General features: G+C 44.1%; 1 pseudogene; it reads right to left on the reverse strand.

The window, feature by feature from the left end:
• LOC138431536 (MYND-type zinc finger-containing chromatin reader ZMYND8-like) overlaps positions 1-19,258 on the reverse strand; it is an 86,909-nt pseudogene that overhangs the window by 1,698 nt on the left and 65,953 nt on the right.

The following is a 19,258-nucleotide window of genomic DNA, read 5'->3' on the forward strand; positions in this document are numbered from 1 at the left end:
TATGAAGAAAGCTGAAGCAAAGAATTGATTCTTTTAAACTCTGGTGTTGGAGAAGACGCTTGAGTGTGCCTTGGACTGCAAGGGGATCCAACTAGTCCATTCTGAAGATCACCCCTGGGATTTCTTTGGGAGGAATGATGCTAAAGCTGAAACTCCAGTACTTTGGCCACCTCATGCGAAGGGTTGACTCATTGGGAAAAGCTCTGATGCTGGGAGGGATTGGGGTCAGGAGGAGAAGGGGACGACAGACGATGAGATGGCTGGAATGCATCACTGACTCGATGGACATGAGTCTGAGTGAACTCCGGGAATTGGTAATGGACAGGGAGGCCTGGCGTGCTGCAATTCATGGGGTCACAGACAGTCGGACATGTCTGAGCCACTGAACTGAACTGACTGAACTGTGAAGCTTAGAGACAGAATCAGCAAGGGACCATCACCTAGAAGGGTGACTACTCTTATCATCACCTAGTGATAGACAGGCATGGTGATTTCCTGAGCTCTGGTTCTGGAAGAGAAGAAGCAAAGACAGTGATAAGGACCTCCCAAGTTATACATTCACTCAGGAGAGAACACTTCCTCATCACTTCCATCTGGGACCCAAAGCAGGTGTTATTGTGGAGGGCAGAGCTGGGGTCCATGGTCAAGCTCTCTTATGGTTCTTGTCCATCTCTTCTTACACATTCCTCCCTACTCATGACACCCACACTGTTAGTCCTCTGGAAGGTCAGTGATGTAGCTGGTCGTCACGACATGGAAACTCTGACAAAAATGCAGTGAAGTTACATTCAGTCTCCCCAGCATTGTTGAAGGCAGAGACCAGCTGGGCAGCAGGCTTTAGCTTACTTAGCACAGAAGCCACATCCCAGAGCCAGGCTGGCCACCTGAGTAACTGAAGAGCCTGACCTCTCCCATGGACAGGACAGGGCACGCTGGCTGGTTCAGCCAGTCACTGTGGAGGACAATGGGTATTACTCCAGGATGCATCATGAAAAGAGCAAGGACAGAGCTCCTTCAAGAAGCCAGATCAGGAATTCCCTGGTTAGGGGAATTGGTGCTGGTTTGGATTTGATGCTTTCAACTAGGTGCAAGTTCTGGTTAGGATTAGGTGCTTTCACTGTCAATGGTACAGGTTTACAGGTTCAATCTATGCGTGGGGAACTAAGATCCCATGAGCTGTCTAGTCTGTTTAAAAAAAAATGAGAGAGAGAGAGAGAGAAAGAAAGAAGCCAGACTATCCATCCTCACTCTCTCATTTCCTACTTCAGCTTCCAATGGCCATTAAAGGCACAGCAAGGAAGAAACCAGGCACAGCCAAGACCCATCACTCAGGAGAATACACGTCCACAAAGAACAGACACTTACACACAGACACTCACAAGGCGAGCTCTATGGCTGCTGGGAAAAGTTCCCTGTTGGCTGCCATGGGGTGGGTTCATTCTTATACTTCTGGGCTGGGTAGTTTCGTTGAGGCGGGTCATCCACAGTGGTTGGGGCAGAGGTACGTTGTGTGTCACACCTTTTGCTAACTGAAGAGATAGCACAGCATCCTCAGAGACTGTCAGAGAACTACAGTCTGGAAGAGAGCTCGAGTCCTTGCAACACCATCAGCTTGCTATCCTGGTCTCTAATAGGCTACTGATCTTAGCACTGGAGAGCTGGTGGGTCAATGTTGCCATTTTCTAACTTAAGCCATTCAAATAAGACTAACGCTTTTAAAAATGCATACTAAACCATGAACAGGATCACTGGACACTGCACAAGATTACAGGTGGAAATAAGGTCATCAGTTCAGTTCAGTCACTCAGTTATGGTGCAGAAGGTGGAGCTGGGAGAAGAACATCCCAGGGAGCCTGATGACTGGGGTGGGGGACGTGGGGGAGGGAAAGACCCTGAATTGTCAGTATTAGGGAGTCCTTCAGTATTACTCTAGAGTGTGAGCTGGGCTGGAGGTCCCTTGAGCCCTGACCAGGACTATGAGCTCAAGCCTTTTCATTTTTCCCTGTTTTCACTTCACAGCCATCTGGCTGAGGGGTTGTGTCAAAGCAGACAGACCAGCTCATGTCTGACTCTCTAGGTCATTCCAGTGCACCAGCCCTGAGCACGCTGCCTCAAAGCTGGAATGGTACCCAAATTTGGGGGAAGGGGTTGGAGGATTAAATAAAATGATGACATCAGTAATAAAGAGTAGTGGGTAAAGCCTGGGATTAGGTAGGGTGTCAGTAACAGCCCCACCACCTGCTGCTGTGATGGAGACTGCTGGCTGGCTCGCTGCATTTCCCAGGTCACTAGGTAAGAAATATGCTTGGAACTACAGACAGAGGTTTGTAACACTGTATGGGAGGAAGTGATGAAAACCATCCCCAAGAAGAACTGCAAGAAGGCAAATGATGGTCTGAGAAGGCCTTTCAAATAGCTGAGTGAAGAAGAGAAGTGAAAAGCAAAGGAGAAAAGGAAAGATATATCCACATGAATGCAGAGTTCTGAGGCATAGGAAGGAGAGAGAAGATAGCCTTCCTAAGCATTCAATGCAAAGAAATAGAGGAAAATCATAGACTGAGAAAGACTAGAGATCTCTTCAAGAAAGTTAGACATTCCAAGGGAACATTTCATGCAAGGAGGAGCACAATAAAGGACAAAAGCGGTAAGGACCTAACAGAAGCAGACAATACTAAGAAGAGGTGCCAAGAGTACACAGAAGAACTATTGATAATGACTGGGATAACCACGATGGTGTGCTCACTCAGTTAGAGCCAGACTTCCTGGAGCAAGAAGTCAGTTGGGCATTAGGAACTACCACTATGAACAAAGCTAGTAGACGTGATGGGATTCTGGCTGAACTATGTCAAATCCTAAATGGTGAGGCTATGAAAGTGCTGTACTCAATACCTGGCAAACTTGGAAAACTCAGCAGTGGCCACAGTACTGAAAAAGGTCAGTTTTCATTCCTATCCCAAAGAAAAGGCATGTCAAAGAATGTTCAGACTACCAACAATTGCACTCATCTCACACACTAGCAAAGGAATGCTCAAAGTCTCCCAAGTCTTCAACAGCAAGTGAACCAAGAACTTCTAGATGATCAAGAGGGATGTAGAAAAGGCAGAGGATCCAGAGAGTATATTGCCAACAACCGCTGGATCACAGAAGAAGCAAAAGAATTCGAGAAAAACATGCAGTTCTGCTTCACAGAGTATGCTAGAGCATTGGACTCTGTGGATCACAACAAACTGGAAAATGCTTAAGGAAACAACACCACCAGAACAACTTACCTGCCCCTGAGAAATCTGTATGCAGGTCAAGAATCAACGGTTAGAATCGGACGTGGAACAATGGACTGGTTCCAAATTGGAGGAAAGGAGTACGTCAAGGCTGTCTACTGTCACTTTGCTTATTTAACTTCTATGCAGAGTACATCAAAGGAAAGGTCGCATTCAATGAAACTCAAGCTGGAATCACCTCAAATATGCAGATGACACCATCATTTGTCAGAAAGCGAGGAGAAACTGAAGAGTCTGTACTGATGAAAGTCAAAGTGGATAGTGAAAAATCTGGCTTAGAACTCAACATTCAAAAAACGAAGCTCATGGCATCTGGTCCCATCACTTCATGCTGAATAGAAAGGAACACAGTGGAAACACTGACAGACTTTACTTTCCTCAACTACAAAGTCACTCCAGATGCTGAATGAAGCCATGGAATTCAAGGACATTTGCTCCTTGGAAGAAAAGCTATGACAAACCGAGGGAACACATTAAAAAGCAGAGATATTAATCTACTGACAAAGGTCCATCCAGTCAAAGCTATGGCGTTTCCCGTAGTCATGGATCGGTGTGAGAACTGGACCTAAAGAAAGCTGAAAGCCAAAAAATGGGTTGATGCTTTTGAATAGTGGTGTTGGAAAAGACTCTTGAGAGTCCCTGAATTTCCAGAAGATCAGCCAGTCAATCCTAAAGAAAATCAGTCCTGAATATTCATTGGAAGGACTGGTGCTGAAGCTCCAACAGTGTGGCTACTTGATGCGAAGAACTGATGGACTGGAAAAGATTCTAAACCTGAAAAAGACTGAAGGCAGGAAGACAAGGGGATGACACAGGATGTTGGATGGCATCACTGACTCAATGTACACAAGGCTGAGCAAGCTAGGGGGAGATGGTGAGGAACAGGGAAGCTTGGTGTGCTGTGGTCCATGAGGTCACAAAGAGTCATGACTGAGTGACTCAACTGAACTGAATAATGCTTATGAGAACCGTCCACTATAGCTGAGTCCTGCCCCCAGCTCTATGAAATATTCAAGGTGTTGGAACAAGTCTGATACCGCAAATCTCCAGGAAGTTCCAACAACCCCAGACATACCTGCATATTTCAGATGTTCATATGACAACCTCAGATATGCAGATGACACCGCCCTTTGTCAGAAAGCGAGGAGGAACTGAAGAGTCTGTACTGATGAAAGTGAAAGTAGACAGTGAAAAAGCTGGCTTAGAACTCAACCTTCAAAAACTAAGCTCATGGCATCCAGTCCCATCACTTCATGCTGAATAGAAAGGCAAACAGAAATATGTCCTGAATTTCTAACTGGTGATACTGCACTTAGTCTGGCATCAGTTCAGTTCAGTTCAGTCGCTCAGTTGTGTCCGACTCTGCGAGCCCATGAATCACAGCACGCCAGGCTTCCCTGTCCATCACCAACTCCTGGAGTTCACTAAGGGTCACATCCATCGAGTCTGGTATGCTGAGGCACTAACACCATAAAAGCTCGGAGGGCAGTGGCCATATTTCTTTTTATTAAGTTTGGCAATAAGCCCCCAAGCCCTCCAGACATGTCTGAAGCAGCTCCCACCACCTCAGGAAGTCAGATTGTAGCTCAGAAATCTCCCCTTCACTCTCCTTTCCAACTTCCTCCAGCATATCACCTACCTGTAGCATTTTCTGTCCCTGGCCTGGGAAAGATTCTCTGTTCTTAGAGTCTTCACTGAATTCCATGAGTGCCCATCCATTGTCCATATTTTGAGCTGCCTGCTGACTATCTGGCAACATTTGAGGAATGGAAATGAGAGGCTGAAGGCAGGCCTGCACTGAGATTAATTAAGTTCCATAGGGGGAACCTGCACTTCCTTTTAGCTAAGCTGAGTGTTGTTAGTGATTTGAATCCTATTGATCTGATCATCTGGAAGATGAGCATTTTCTCTCCAACACTGGCATTAAAGGCTTCTATATGGCTTCACATTGGGTGTTCATCTTCTCCAAGGCCTACTGTACCTTACTGTTACCTCCAGTGTTCTTACTTGAGCATGCCTTGGTCCCGATGTGCTGCAGTAGAGGCTCTTCCAGACGTGGCTAACGTGGATGGTGCAGAGGTCTTGCTAGCACAGTTTCTCGAGCTGGTAGAAGACTTGAACTCTATACTCTTTATCAATCCTGGGGATGTTCCCCTGGCATGGGTGAAGGTGTTAATGGTGAGCTTGCCTGGACCTGTGGTTTTGCTGCTCATAGTGGCCTTTGTTGGGGTTGAGGACCATGTACCTCTCCATGGGTTGGGGCCCTTCAGTCTGGAGTGGATTGTATTCCTGGTTTATTTTTTCTTTCAGATATGTAGTTAGGAAGCTAGAATGGTGGCCTCTTTGGGGTCTCGGGAATCCAGAGGACTGGAGAGAGGTGTGGTGGCCATAGACAACAAACTCTGCTGTGGACAAGCTGACACCAACACACCCACATGGCCAACCATGTGGGGGGCAGGCCCAGGTGGCTCCAATGGTGTGAGAGGCCTTGTGACCCTCTAGGCTGCCTCATGGCTACTGCAGCCTAGAGTCTTGGTGAGGGGAGGTTTAGGGAGGCCTAGACCTCCCTCCTTACCATGATGTCATGGTGACCATGTCATCACAACTTTGTGATTTCATTACAGCAATGGGCAGCAATGCCTTGGTCACTACCATTTGCCTCCTCGGATTTAAAAAGAGATGTATGGGAAGGATAAAAGGACAGGACTGTATCTTTTTAACGAGATCAGACTGACTTCCTGATGTGTTTATTTTCTTCTACCACTGCCTGTGAATTATGCTTATTCTAATATTTCCTAGGTCAACTTCACCCATGAAATAGGAGTAAGTTCTAGGCCAGCTGGATCTCTAAAAAGACAGTGAAAGCTCTTAGGGAGCATGAGGTATCTGTGAGGATTATCAGTTGATGGGAAAAAGAGCTCTTTAGCATTATCCATTCCCTAAAAATATATGTATGACAAAGCCAATAGACTATTGTAAATTAATTAACCTCTGATTAAAATAAAGAAATTTTTTAAAAAAAGTAAGAAAAGGATGCCTGTTTTGGAACTGACAGCTTATTTTCCAGAGAAAGTGCATGTACCGGTTTGCTAGTGTTGCCATAACAAAGTGGCCCATCCAGGTAGCTTCAATAAATGTCTTCTCCAAATCCTGGGGATCAATTCAGTAATCAGAGGGTCAGCAGATTTGTCTTTTTCTGACATCTCTTTTGGATTCTGACTGGCCATTTTTTGCATTTGTCTTCACATAGTAATGTCTCTGTATTGATTGTGACTGATCTCCTGCTCTTATAAAGTGCCAGCCATATTAACCCAGCCGCCTATATTGAGACCCTGTTTCCAAAAGGAGTCAGAAATAAATTATGATTTATGCAGTCTGACTATACGTAAAGTACAGACTGTTAGAGCCTCAAGATATACATTCTGAGAGAATACAATTTATTCCATAATATTGAGTTTCTTCTTTCCACTTGGTATTGCTCTATCTTTCTCTCTCTGTTCACCCTATGAAGTATGTCTCCACAACGCAGAAAACATCTGGTTAGAAAAAAGGATTGTCCAGGGGTAATACAGATGAAGACAAAATTCAGAATTTATAACCAATCTAGAAATCCTCTCCTCAAAGACATAATGGAAGGAAAGCATTTCTATCTTGGAGTAAGTGTTAAAATATAATTTGATGCACACTCAATAAGCAAACTACTAAAAGACTGACAAGAAAAAAGATATACTCTACATATGCATCCTAGAAAATCACCTCATTACTAAATTTTCAAAATAATAAGTAGCCCTTGAGTAAGACCGGATGACAACCTTTGTCACACTTGGTCCTAAATTCACCTGGTAATTGGGGGAGCTATCAGTCTCTGCTAATTTGCTTTATACAGAAGGAAAAACTGCTCATACTTTTCTGAGTGTATGTGGTTTTGAACAGAGTCATTCTCTCAGAGAGTCTGTTACCATCCATAGACTTGAAAGATAACTTGCTACTGTAACAAAATACCCATGCAACCAACACCTTTAGGCCAAGCAATATTGAAACACTGAAGTTAAAGCAGAGATATGCTTTGTTGCAGAGCCATGCAAGGAGATGGGTGGCTTATGCCTTTAAAAATCACAATCTACCTACAGAAACAAAAGACCTACATATAGAAAACTATAAAACACTGATGAATGACAAAAATAGATGGAGAAATAGACAGTGATCTTGGAATGGAAGGACTAATATAGTGAAAATGAATATACTACCCACAGCAATCTATAGCTTGAATGCAATCCCTATTAAGATACCAAGGGTATTTTTCAGAGAACTAGAACCAATAATTTCACAATTTGTATGGAAATCCAGAAAACCTCCAATAGCCAAAGCAATCTTGAGAAGGAAGAATGGAACTGCAGGAATCAGCCTGCCTGATTTCAGGCTATACTACAAAGCAACGGTCATCAAGACAGTACAGTACTGGCACAAAGACAAAAATATAGATCTATGGAACAAAATAGAAAGCCCAGAGAGAAATCCACACAGCTATGGACACCTTATTTTTGACAAAGGAGGCAAAAATGTACAATGGAGGGAAGACCATGTCCTCAAAAATTGATGCTGGGAAAACTGGTCAACCACTCATAAAAGAATGAAACTAGAACACTTTCCAACACCATGCACAAAAAATAAACTCAAAATGGATCGAAGCTCTAAATGTAAGACCACAAATTATAACACTCCTATATGAAAACATAGGCAAAACATTCTCTGATGTCAGTCACAGAAGGATCCTTTATAACCCACCTCCCAGAATAATGGGAATAAAGGAAAACTTAAAAAAAGGGGGTGGGGATCTAATTAATATTAAAAGCTTTTGGACAACAAAGGTAACTATAAGCAAAGTGAAAAGACAGCATTCAGATTAGGAAAAAAATAATAGCAAATGAAGCAACAGACAAAGAATTAGTCTCAAGAATATGCAAACAACATCTGCAGTTAAAAGTAGGCTACCCAGGAAAAAATCAGCCAAAGAACTAAACAGACATTTCTCCAAAAAGACATTACCTTTGGCTAACAAACACTTGGAAAGGTGATCAATATCACTCATTATCAGAGAAATGCAAATCAAAACCGCAATGAGGTACCATCTATTTATTGTCACAAACACCTATTTATTTTGTATTACCAAAAATCTGTTTATTACTACAATGAGGTACCATCTGTTTATTGTCTACAAACAATAAATGCTGGAAAAGGTGTGGAGAAAAAGGAACCCTCTCAGTGTGAATTCAAACTAGTACAGCCACAATGAGGAACTGTTGGGAGCCAGCACAGGAGATCCCCCCATGACAAGATCATGCGGAGACACCTGACTGGGCAAGGCGAGTTAGGTCTCAAGGGGTTCTCTTCCTGAGCATCTACCCTGAAACAAAATCTGTCTGTTTACTGTCTGTTATACTATACTCTTCTGACATTACAGGGGGCTATCCCTGACCACCTTTCTCTGGAAAAAGTTAACTTAGAGCTTCAACTGGTCTCCTGCATATGAAAGGAGTGTCTCAGCTCAAATCCCTCTGATGGCTCTCTAAATTGCATGACAGTTAGAGACTTTTATAACTTGTGATTGTTTACAGCCCCCCAACTGCGAGAGGCACGAAGCTTAAAACATCTTAAAGATATAGAGTCTTTTCTAAAGAGCTAAAAATGATATTGATGATGGGTTTCACTGCTGAGTCAATGATTGCTTCCAGGCCTCCATATTCTTTATCTTTTAGCTACCTGGAGGATATTAATCAATGTAATTGGGATATAGAAAAAGGAATATAGTAGTTTTGATGTTAGCAACACTAGACTTGAGTTAGTGAACTTTCTCTTTATTATAAATCACTGTACTCCTCTTTCCTTGTTATAAATTGTTGTGTCCTTGCTATGTAAGAATGTAACCTTAATTAGTGCTTTCTGAGAGTGGCACAAGACTTTGGGAAGAACAACCCTTTTAAGGCAAATAAGTTTTCTGGCTGACGGACCCTTCTCAGAAAAGGGCCATAAAATGCTAAAGGCCTCCTGCCCAGAAGATTATGTAAATCACCTAAGACTTGTGCATACAGATAGGTATGCAGAGAGAAAGCCTGGTCTCAAGAAGAGTCAGGGCTGCTGATGCTGCATAGCTTTGCATTATCTATTGATCTCTATGTACAACCAAAAGTATAAAAAGTTTTCTGGACAATAAAGGATGGGCCAGTTCCTGGAAAGACTGGTTCCCCCATGTCTTCTTTTCTTTCTTACCCTATTTTCTGGCTGATTCCCATCTGGAGCATAGAGGCTAGCCATGTCTATAAGTTTGCCCAGGTTTCTAAGACCCACGCGAGAGGAAGCACAAGGTACGGCACCCTCCGCTATTCAAGCGGGTGCCTGTGGCCCTATGTAGACCGTTCAAGTCCCTTGTCTTGGGGCTTTATGTAAACCAAGGAATACAGCCTCTTTCCTCCTCTAAATTTCCCACTACAATGTTCTTTCCTAATCTCTTTATATTTCTAATTAAATAGTCCTTTCCCAGACGCCAACTCTGTCCCCGCTTCGAATTCACTGGATCCACTGGGGCTGGACCCCAGCAGGGAACAACATAAAGATTCCTTAAAAATCTGGAAATAGAATTGCCATATGATCCAGCAACCCCTCTGCTGGGCATACACACAGAGGAAACCAGAATTACAAGACATGTGTTCCCCAGTGTTCATCCCAGCAGTGTTTACAATAGATAGGACATGGAGGCAACCTAGATGTCCATTGGCTGGTGAATGGACATGAAAGTTGTGGTACATATAGACAGTGGAATATTACTCACCTATTAAAAAGAATGCATTTGAATAAGTTCTAATGAGGAGGATGAAACTGGAGCTTATTATGCCAAGCAAAGTATGTTAGAAAGAAAAATTAACGCATATATATGGAATTTAGAAAGATAGTAACAATGACCCTATATGCGAGACAGCAAAAGAGAAGCAGATGTAACAAACAGACTTTGGGTGGGACTCTGTGGGAGAAGGCAAGGGTGAGATGCTTTAAGAGAATAGCATTGAAAGATGTATATTACTGTATATGAAACAGATTGCCAGTCCAGGTTCGATGCATGAGACACGGTGCTCAGGGCTGGTGCACGGGGATGACCCTGAGGGATGAAATGGGGAGGGAGGTGGGAGGGAGGGTCAGGATGGGAACGCATGTACACCCACGGCTGATTCATGTGATCCTATGGCAAAAACCACCACAATAATGAAAAGTAATTAACCTCCAATTAAAATAAAAAATTTTAAGAAGAAGTAAAAAATAAAAAAGAAAGATTAGAAAATATTTTAACAGAGTGATAATAAACATACAGATGGTCAGAATTCGTAAGATGCATGTCTATAAGTGCTTATAATTTTAAATGCTTGTATTAAAAAAGAATGCAAGCCTAAGCCAATGGTGTGGTGGGGGGCGGGGGGTCGGGAATCACAAACTCCTCCAAAGCTTTCAGCAAAGCCATATATAGGAAACGTGAGGGAGGGGTTGTGATTAGCTGTTGCAAACTCTTTGCTGTCAGATATTGTTTTCTGGAGGTAAGGTGGTGGTCAGCCAACTGTGTTCCTGTAATCCTCTGGAGGAGGAAATGGCAACCCAGTACAGTATTCTTACCTGGAGAATTCCTGGGAGCCTGGTGGGCTGCCATCTAAGGGGTCGCACAGAGTCGGACACGACTGACGTGACTTAGCAGTAGCAGCAATCCTCAAGCGAAACAAATATTATTCCCTATTCCCTGAAAGGAGATTCCCAAGATTGACTATCACCCTCCAAGGTCCTGGTTGTGAGGAGGGGGTCCCTGTGTAGCCTGATTATCCTGTCTGGGAGCATTCATCGATCATCCAGGCTTGTTACTTCCAGAAGTGCCCAGTCCCAGCTGGAAGAGGCAGTTCTCAGTTTTCTGTGCCCTTCTCTTGCCAGGTCCCCCATACCCTGCCCAGCCACCTTCAATGAGGGAGCCAGGTACCCAGCATGAAGCTGGCTCTCAGCCTCCTCAGTCTACCCAAATGGGGAGCTGGATCCTGTACACTGTGACCCATGGAGACTGCCACAACTGTTTGGACATGGAGGTGGGGATGGGACACATTGGCCATTGCTTTGAAACCTGGGCCAGGTCAGTGAGTGGCTTCAGCAAGGGATCCGGGACTCTGTAAGACACAGCCTGTCCCCAAGGTTGCCCAAGCTCCACAGTTTATTACCCAGCCCAAGGCCTAAAGGCCTAGAGGGCTCTGCAGGAAGTCTGTAATATACCTTTCCATACATTCTGCTGAGAGGCTTTCTGTTGGTGGTGTTGAGTTTTCTAACTTCCCTAATGGTCTTGGGTTGAGGCCTGCAGCTCCATTTTTCATCCTGCCTCTATTACAATACCTTCCTTGGTGAGCTTACTGAACCTGTGAGTCAAAGTTGGTAACTTGGGCCATCATGGGCCATTTCCACTAGCCTGATGACCAAATTCTACTTGTGTCTATAACATAGGGATTTCAACTTAACAATGTCATGTGATGTAAAAACTTTCATCTTCCTCTAACTGAAGTATTTAACTTAACATAATGTCCCCAAGGACATCTATTGCAAACAGGGCTAAAATTTATTTATTCACTGCTGGAATTATAGTTGACATGTAATGTATTCCAACAATTATTTTTGGACTATAATCATATTACAGTGTTGCTTTAGATTCTGCTGTATGTATGTCAAAGTGAATCAATTTTAAGTGTACATACATCCCATCAGTTTTGGATTTCCTTCCGATTTAGGTCACCACAGAGCAAAGTCAAATCCCGTTGTTCTTTTACTTTTCTCAAAACTTAGTTTAGTTTAGTTTTGTTTTGTTTTAACTGGGAGTTAATTCCTATACAATATTGTAATGGCTTCTGCCATGCATCAACATTAATAAGCCAAAAGTATATAGTGGTTCCACCCATCCTGGAACCACTCCCATATCCCTTCCTATGCTATTCTTCTGGGTTGTTCCAGAGCACTTGCTTTACATGCACTGTTTTGTGCAGATGAAAACCTGAAAGATGATTTTTCTCTTTTTCCATGTGAGAATATGGGTGCAGAGTTTCTACCTAAAACTGGAAACCTGTATTTCATGTTTGAAAAACTACTGGTATAATTTCCTTTATCATATATGAAATCTTGTCTGTTTCACATAGGGATATCTGTGCACACGTCTTGCTACATGATGGGGACTCCTATATATTTCAGATATGAAAATTTGAGCATACACTTCCCTGCTTGAATTCTGAAATTGTATTCATTTCCTATATGAGAATCTCAATGCTATTTTACTGACATGAAGTAGTAATTAAGATCTGGGGAACCAATATGGAATTGGAATTATCTCTTTTTCATAAATGAAATTCTGGACACCACTGTTTCTTTGTGAAATACTTAATTCCCTATTTCTCACATATAAAACAAGGACTGTCCACTGTGATATATGGAGTTCTCTATATTGTCTGTATCAAAACCTAGGCATTATTCTCCTTCATGAAAGTTGGACTTCTCTATATTTCACATCTGAAATCAGAATGAACATTTTCCTGTGAGAAATAAAGACATCTATGTATTTCAGGTGAGCCACTGGGTCTTCAGTCGCTGAAACACCTGTTTGCATTTGTGTCTCTGTGCATTACATGCATGTGTGCACACGTGTGTACTTGTGTCATCTGTTTGTGTGTGTGTGTGTGTGTGTGTGTGTGTCTGGGAGAAGCTCTGTTCCTGTGGGAAGTGAATCCCCATGTGCACAACCTTAGCCATTCAGGAGTCTGCTCTAAGCCTCAGGCCAGGGCGGATGGGTGGAGGGTGGGGTTGGAAAGGACAAGAGCTCACACCGTAGGGTAGTTTGGCATGGGGCTGCGGTGGGGGGCCCAGACTGCAAACCGAGGAAAGTGCTTTGCTTCTTGCTCAGAGCATGGCTGCATTCCTGACACTGCTCAAGCCTAAGGCACAACTTTAGGGATGGACTCTGCAAAAGGTGCACATTTGTGAGGCTGGGGTAAGCATACCCCTCCCCCACCCCTCCCCCCAAATCCAACCCCTGCCCGTGGCTTGCACTTTGGATCCAAGGTGAGCACCTCTGTAACTGAGGTAACCAGGAACTCTGTGTCAGCTGTGTGGATCGCTGAGTACATGGAATCACCAGCTGCCCCAGAGGCAATTCTAAAACCCTTGAGGATGTGACCGCACCTAATAGTTGAACCCTTCCTGTTCTGAAACTCAGAGACTTGATAAAAATTCTCCTTTTATTCAAAATGAGAGGATAGATATACTAAATAAGAGACATAAGCCCAAGGCTTGGATTTTATTGCTTTAGCCACACTGACTCTTCCGCGGGGTTGGTTTAAAAAGTCACATGTAAGAACAATCAGTCTGTGGACACCCGAGAGCTGTAGTCAGCAGGCCTGGTGTGAATTCACAAGTGAGCTCAAAGCCAGGTCAAGAGGGTATTCTAGATCCAGGCTGCTACCATTCAAATGCCAATTAGACATCCACAGATTCTGTGACCCTGGACAAGCTGTTTCACCTGGCCAGATCTCAGTGTGCTCATCTATAAAATGGGTGTGAGGATGTCCCTGGAAGTCCAGTCGCTGAGACCTTGCCTTCCGATGTGGGGGGGGGGGGTACAGCTTTGATTCCCTAGCCAGGGAGATAAGATTCCACACGCCTTGTAGTAAAAAACCCAAAACATTTTCAAAGAAGGGAAATAAAGAAATAGTTCAACAAACTCAAAAAAGAGTTTAAAAATTGTACACATTTTTTTTTAAAGTTACTGATGAGAAGCCCAAGGAGACATGAGGCAGCAACCTGCTTTCATTAAACAACTATGTAGCAATTACTGTTCTAGGTCCCAGCAGGGATCAGAAGGGACTCCCCAGAGACCTGCAATTCTGGTGGGGCTTTTGAGTCCCTCAGCTCTACGATATGAACTGCATATCACTCCAGAGCATGCTCATCTGACAGCAAGGAGATCTGCAACTTTACTTGCCCGGACTCAACGGTGAGCAAAAAAGCACTTGGCAAATTAAGAGAGAAGTAGAGAGGAGGGCTGGGGTGTGGGCAGATGGGACACATTGGGAATCTGAGATTAGCAGAGGCAAACTATTATACATAGAATAAACAACAAGCCCCTCTTTAATAGCACAGGGAACTACAATCAATATCCTGTGATATACCATAATGGAAAGGAATATGAAAAAGTGTATGTGTATATAACTGAATCATTTCCTTTACAGCAGAAATTAATATATTGTATACCACTTATACTTCAATAAAATAAATTTTAAAAGACAGAAGACAGAAACTAAATGGAGAGTTTTCCCACAAGTGAACACAGAGCAGGCAAGGCTGCCTGCCCCATCCCTAACAAGGACCATGCCATGAGGACAGGCGAATCAGGGAGGGACTCCACCACTTCCTGGTCCCCTTTAATTCCTGGGAAAATCCAAGGCTGGCCCTCCACTATCCCGCCACTGACACTCACTTGGCTAGTGTATTTGGTAGTGTCTGCAGCCACATCAGAGGAAGCGGTGGTGATGGGCAGGACTGAATGAAGATGCAAGGGTGCTCGTGGACCCTGAGCTGGTGACGAAGGGCGACGACTAGGAGCTGGTCACCAGGGTGATGGTGGAGGTGGATGGGTTCTGTGTGATCCCTTTCTGCTGGACAGGTGTGAAAGCAAATGGTTCTTGGTCACCCCACTGCCTGAGGAAGGCTGTCCCAGTTCGAAGCTGTGGTGGGAGCAGGGGCCAATCCACACTCTCAAGTTTCCCTGCTTTCAAGAGACAATGATTCTCCCATTGGCCAAACTTGAGCATAGTTCCAAGGAGCCCTTTCTCAGCAAGGCCTCCATGTAGGTCTTTAAGGACTAATACAGTTTCCAGCAGCTCAAGGCTACATCCCTAGGATGACCCACACCTGTTTAAAGTCCCACCTAAGAAAACTCAAGGCTGCCAATAGAATTGCCTATTTACTCCCATCAATACCTAAGGATAGGGCCCTTTGCCCTGTCTCTATGAGAGGGCAGAAGCCTACCTTTAAGAGGTAACTGAGTTAGCAACCTCAGATATTTCACATGAACCAACACCCCCTTCCCACTTGGCGTAAAATTGTTGTTTTCTGACTCTATAGAATTCCCATGATTCCCCCTCTGTATTCCCTAATCTCCTTGTAAAACCCCAGTCCCCTATGTACACATTGAAATTGACTTCAGCTCATGCTGGACGTTTTGCCCTTTTGCAATAGTAAATAGCAGATTAAAATCTATCCTAACTACTTGAACTAGTTCTGGCCCGTTTTGGTTATCTTTAACAGGACAATCTGGGAATTATGAACCATACCAACAATGAGCTCCTTTTTGCCAGCTCCCAAGTTCCCCTGGAAGCTCATTATACTTAAGGGCTGTGATTCAGCAGCCTGGAACTCCCAATCCAGCCTGAAAGATCCCAGACATGGTTCTGCCACCGCAACGCTTCAGACAGTAGGATCAATCCGGTTGTACTCCCATACTCTATGTTCAATCCTGTGGTCTTCCTCCACCCCAATCTTTGAAGAGTTTCACTGGGGGCCAGTTCCATATCTGGCTAATCTTTCACTTCACAACCTGCTGCAACTGTTTCCAGTTCTCCTCCCGATAGTGCACTCAGTATGTGAGAGTGAGCCCAGTAATGAAGAATCTCAGTGCCGGTTTCCCCATGAAACAAGACCAGTATCAATCCTCATGAGAGCCAGACAAACTAGTCCCCATCAGATGAGCACTTTGTTCGGCTTACATCAGCCCTGAAAGAGACTCCTTCTGGGAGCTGTCATTCTGCACTTTGGCAGTGGTTTGATGCTTGCTCTTCTTGCACTGGCTGGTGGGTGCTAATCCCTAGTTATTAAGGTATCCTTTACCATCCACTTCTCATACTGTACTCTTTCAAAAATTATGCCTAATGGTTCACGGACATGCACAAGGAAACTTACACAAAGGTATTCATTGCAGTGCTGGTTACAACTGGTAAAAACTGGAAGCAGCCTGAATGTCTATCTGTAGGCGAATTCTTTATTAAATAAACTGTGGGATATTGTACACCAGTGCAAAGGAAAAAGGGAGAGATATATGCACTAACATGGATTGACCTCCAAAACATGCTGAAAGGTGGGGGGAGAAAAAGGCAAGCAATTTACCATTTTGATGTTTTCAAATAGAAAAAAAAAATAACCTGTATGAAGTCATATATATATACGTAGATAAACATATATGCATATATGAATTAGAAAAAGACCTTATGGTTAACGATACTTTTGAGAAAGGGTGGAGTATGAAATAGAAAGTCAATAATGACAACAGATTTTTGTTGTCTAGACATCCATTTCAGCCCGTTCTAAGAAGACATGTACATACTGTTTATAAAAAGAACAGGAAAAAAGAAAAGTTCAAAACAAAGCTGGAAAATAATTTTTAAGAATAATACCAAATGATACGTGTCAGGCCTCCAGGATACAGCGGGCAGGCAACCACAGGAACTAAAGAAAGAAACCAAGAACGATTTTTCTCCTGTCCATGTGGCAAAGAAGGACCGGGTGCCATGGAGAACAGAGCGGGGAGGCTCGGTACCTTTCACAGCCTGTCTGTTCTGATATCTCATCCCCTGGGAAGACTGAGGCTGCTGCTGGCTCTGCTGCTGCTGCTGCAGACACTGCATCTTCTGCATGTGCCACTCTCAGGAGGGTGTTTGAAACTTCCCTGATGAGTTAAACACAACCTGCTACGAGGGCGTTTGAAACTTCCCTGATGAGTTCCACACAATCTGTCGCATGGCCAGGGCAGTCTCCTTTGGCAAAAGCGGCCTCTGCTTTTTCACTGGGTTTCCCATGGTGCTGGTGGTAGTGATGGCTGCCGTGCAGGTGGTGATGGAGGTGGCTGTGACCCCAGCCCTGGGACTTTGGGGGGATGAACGGTTGAGGACCGGCATTTCGGCGGGAGACTGGCTGCCCACTGTTATGGATGGTGGAACTTTACCTACAACTGAAGCCAACACATGAAAAAAAAAAAACAAAAAACAGAAATTAGACGAGACTCAGGCTGACCTGCAGGGTCTCCAGGCCAGTGAGTTCTAGGTCACCATCCCAGGATACCATGCCAAGGACCTCCCTGATAATTAGCACATTCTCTTTATATATGTAGGCCAATTCTGCAGCATGTTCTAGCTTAAAACATCAGCCTCCTTGGGTTACATGCTTCCTCACATTTGAGATACTTACCAAGGCCTCTGGGTGACTGAGGCCAACATGACCCAGTCCCTGGCCTGGAGTTTCCCACCTGCTAGTCGATGAACCAGTGGATGAACAGAATCTTGCAAGTACCTTGTTTTACAAAGTTAGAGTTCACTAAGCAATTTGAGAAAGACTTAGCCAAAGTCCATCTGGACATTAACAGGAACACTTTCTTTGGCCAGGAAACCTACAGGAATGAGACAGCCTCCCAAAGGCCAAAGCACTGAATAACAATGAATCACCGAGAATGGAGAGTATTGTGTTTCATCTCTTCTAATTCCTTCCAGAATAGTCTCAGCATGGCCTGGCACCTTGACACATAACACTCAAGGGAACTCCACACCAAGGATAGAACCATCCCTAGCACAATGGTATTTATGGAGAATTTACAAGCATTGTTTCTCTTTTGACTGCAGTTATCTATCATGCATCTTTTATGCAGAGCACAAAATACAGTTTTACCTAATGTCTTGTGGTCAAGTTTAATTCCAAAATTGAAATCAATTTTTCTTTAAAGAGCTGCTGCTTCAGATAAAGCATATATTAAGGCAGTAATTGTACTAGCAGGTTGGGAATGAGAAAAAAAATTGAATACAAGTGACTAGAGTTTGAATAACCCTGCCTTTCGGAATGTATCTACCTGAAGGAACTGGTCTACGAGTGTGGATGGCAGGATTTCAACAGACAGCAGGGTAAATTTGGAGGAGAACAGTTTTAGTCAAGACATGCCCAGGAATAAGCACAATTTTGGTGAGTGAGGGCAGGAAGTGAGAAGCACTGGCTGGAATGCAGATTAGAGCCAGAAATGCTGAGCAGTGGAGAGGGGGTGGCCACAAGAGGATTCATCTGTGAAGGGAAGGGGGCCACCTCTGACTGCAGGGGCCCCAGGAACTGGAGAGATGAACATGCACCTCTAGAGAGGATCCTCTCGTGTTCACACAAAACACACAGGTGCAAGTCAGCATCCTTGACCTCAGACGATGTGCCTTGACACATCATCACACACTTTTAAAAAGGAGTGAAAATGAAGTCACTCAGTCATGTCCAACTATTTTGCAACCTCATGGACTACAGCCCACCAGGCTCCTCTGTCCATGGGATTTCCTAGGCAAGCATGCTGGAGTGGGTTGCCACTTCCTTCCCAGGGGATCTTCCCGACCCAGGAAAGAAACCTGGGCCTCCAGGACTGCACTCGCATCCTTTACTATCTGAGCCACCAAGGAAGCCCTTAATGACAACACCTCTTTTAGGGCCCAGCATGCTTCTGCTGCATGACTCCATGCCTGTCATTTTTAGATTTTTGTTACCCAGAAAAGACAGGAGTTCTTGATTATTCTAGGACAAGTATCAGTTAACTGTGAGTCTGTTGCAACCAAGAAGTGAGAAAGGAAAAGTGTGCTGACAGGCTGATTTTTCTGCCTGGGGGTGGGGGTGTCTTGGTCATTACACAACTGACTGGCCCTCTTGCTCCTCTAGGGAAGAATTCAGCCAAAGTCCTGGGCAGGAACACAGGCTGACACAAGTCCTAGGCTCCTCTACCTAGAATGAGGAGCCTCCATCCTTGCCTAGGACAAGTTTTCAGATATTAATCACAGCCACTGTCCCTTCCCCTTGCAGAGACAGAAGTGGCTTTGAGCTTGTCCCTTCCAAAAGACAGAGAGCCCACAGGCAAGATC

The sequence above is a fragment of the Ovis canadensis genome, chromosome Y (genome assembly GCF_042477335.2).
Source record: "Ovis canadensis isolate MfBH-ARS-UI-01 breed Bighorn chromosome Y, ARS-UI_OviCan_v2, whole genome shotgun sequence".
Classification (NCBI taxonomy): Eukaryota; Metazoa; Chordata; class Mammalia; order Artiodactyla; family Bovidae; genus Ovis; species Ovis canadensis.